The 3,067-nt window shown below is 39.2% G+C and overlaps 1 protein-coding gene across 1 annotated transcript in view; it reads right to left on the bottom strand.

Annotated features, from left to right (window-relative positions):
- The window catches only part of IPP (intracisternal A particle-promoted polypeptide), a 51,046-nt gene that overhangs the window by 7,128 nt on the left and 40,851 nt on the right, over positions 1–3,067 (bottom strand). The window lies entirely within an intron of this gene.

The following is a 3,067-nucleotide window of genomic DNA, read 5'->3' as shown; positions in this document are numbered from 1 at the left end:
ATATATAATTTTAAAATATTATGCACTTAAACTGTGAAAGCCTACCTGTTGTTCAGATGGACATAAAATAGATAATTGAATTTAAATTATAATATTTATATGGCTAGATTAAAATACCAGATTAATCACTAGGGTATAATAGAATATAATTCACAGAGAGTTCATTTTTAAATTTGATCAAAACCAATGGTTCTGTCAATTTATAATTATTTCTGAGTACCCAGTGTGTTTCCCACATTTTAAAGTGAGGAGCTATAGGTTATAACTCCTCACTTTAATGGTATTTTAAGAAATGTGGTCGAAACCGGTTTGGCTCAGTGGATAGAGCGTCGGCCTGCGGACTGAAAGGTCCCAGGTTCGATTCCGGTCAAGGGCATGTACCTGGGCTGCGGGGACATCCCCAGTAGGAGATGTGCAGGAGGCAGCTGATCGATGTCTCTCTCTCATCGATGTTTCTGGCTCTCTATCTCTCTCCCTTCCTCTCTGTAAAAAATCAATAAAATATATTTAAAAAAAAAAAAAGAAAAGAAAAGAAATGTGAGCTAAATGTTAATAAACTTGGGTTCTAGCTCCAGCTATCTAGTAACCAGCTCTGAAAAGAGATAACTCACAGCCTTCCTAATCTTTAGCTTCCTCATTTATAAATAAAGGGGTTGAAATAGATAATCTCCAAGATGCCTGACTCTATGATTTTTAGATGGGAAGGTAAAAATAATAAATAGAAAACAACTAGAGAACACTATAATATTAATATAGTTTGCACCATGTAATTTGTACATTTAAATGCTAGTTGAAATCTGAGAAATGCTAGTTAAAATCTTCACAAAGCAGGAAGAACTTGAGCTGGGAACAAAGTAGGCCGAGTTGTCATATAACAATGGGCAGACTATTTCCTACTCTGCAGGTACATATAAATTTGCTCTCTAACTCTGGACAGAGAATCAGGTTTTATTTGACAGAACTATCTATCTCTCAGGGTATAATAGACAATTAAAATAATTTCTGTACACCATTTTAATATTCAGTGCAACATTTTTCAAATCTATTATAGCATTATATTCTACGTGGCCTGAATCACAACGTACCCTATTAAAAAACACACTGAAGAAGCCTATAAGAAGAGAATGTGAAGACTGTTTTTTATATCCTCTCCTTACTTAGAAATACTTGCTAAGGCCTGAATGGGAGACAAAATAATAATAAAGAATGACATTTAATTTAGTTTATTTTTTAATCCTCATCCGAGGATATTTTTTCCATTGATTTGTAGAGAGTGGAAGGGAAGAGAGAGAGAAACTGATGTGAGAGAGACACATCTATTGGTTGCCTCCCGTATACACCCCTATTGGGGCTGGGGAATCTGCAACCGAAGTACATGCCCTTGGGGAGATTTAGTAATGCTAATGGTAGAACCATAACACAAACAGGAATTGAACCTGAGACCCTTTGGCACATAGGCCAACACTCTAATCACTGAGCCAAACCAGCCAGGACAAGAATGACATTTTATTTTTATTTTTATTTAAAAAAATATATTTTTATTGATTTGAGAGAGGAAGGGAGGAGGAGGAGAGAGAGAAATAGAAACAATGATGAGAGAGAATCATTGATCTGATGCCTCCTGCACACTCCCTACCTGGGGACCGAGCCCCCAACCTAGGCATGTGCCCTTGACTGGAATTGAACCTGGAACCCTTCAGTCCACAGGCCGATGCTCTATCCACTGAGCCGAACGGGCTAGGGCAAGAATTATATTTTAAATGCTTATTTTGCTAGTCAGGTGTTTTTGCCTATCTGTAATTTTAAATTCTAACTTTGTTTATTTTGGAGAAAAATATATTATTTGAAAATACAGAAATAAAGAAATAAGAAGTTAAAAAGATATGAGGTTAAAAGCAGAACATCCATATTGTTAATGTTAAATACTTAATAAACATTAATAGACATAAATATACTTTTGTGTAAATAAAAGCCTCAGGCTGTTTTTATAAATATACTAGAGGCCCAATGCATGAAATTCATGCACTCGGCAGGGGGGGTCCCTCAGCCCAGCCTGTGCCCTCTCAGTTCGGGAGCCCCACAATCAATCGTCCCAAAGAAGTAGGCCCTGCCCACCCACCGCAACCTGCTAGTTGTTGACCTGGGCCTCCCTCTTTGGGGCGATCGTGGAGCCCCCCGATTGATTGATCGCCCCACCAGCTGGTGGCCTGTGTCTCCCTCTGCAGGGCAATCATGGGGCTATGGCCAGGCCCCCAACCAATTGTATTGCACCCGCCTTAGCTGGTCTGGCGCCAGTGGGTGTCATAGCGTGGTTGTCTAGAAGGTCATCTGGACGGTTGCTCTGCTATTCAGTCGTTTGGTCGATTTGCATATTACACTTTTATTATTATAGATATTTTCAAGAAAAACATTATATAAAGCAATCAATCACCTTGCATTTCACAACAGCCAAAGTAGTAGCGTGACATAGCCATGTTGCCAACTACTTCCCATTTATTTTCATCAGGATCAAATCGTTCAATGGTGTTCCCTATCTCAGCTCCAACCCATCCACCTATAACCAAACAGAAAAATGTTATGTCTGGGATAAAGGAATCTTATTTATCAAAAACACCTTAGAAAACATCTAACCTGACAACTTCATATTATGGATGATTATCACATGGAATAGAGGGGTTATTTGTCCAAGATCACATGAAAAGTTAGAATTTGACTGTGAGTAGAACTCAGATCTTTTAACTCTCTATTTTCAACTAGGAATTTAAAATAAAACAAAACAGTCCGCCCAGTGTGGTTCAGTGGTTGAGCATAGGCCTCCTGGTTCATGGTTCAATTCCAGGTCAGGACACATGTGCAGATTGTAGGCTCAATTCCCAGTAGGGGGTATGCAGGAGGCAGCAGATGGATGAAGCTTCTCTCTCATCGATGTTTCTATCTCTCTATCCCGCTCTCTTCCTCTCTCTAAAATCAATAAATATAGCTCAGCTGCCATGGCTCAGGGGTTGAGCGCCAACCTATGAACCAGGTCATGGTTCAATTCTAGCCAGGGCATATACCTGGGTTGCCA

This window comes from Myotis davidii, unplaced genomic scaffold (assembly GCF_000327345.1).
Source record: "Myotis davidii unplaced genomic scaffold, ASM32734v1 scaffold924, whole genome shotgun sequence".
NCBI classification, from domain to species: Eukaryota; Metazoa; Chordata; class Mammalia; order Chiroptera; family Vespertilionidae; genus Myotis; species Myotis davidii.
The sequence above is the reverse complement of the archived record's forward strand: the minus strand, read 5'-3'. Positions and strand labels throughout refer to the sequence as shown.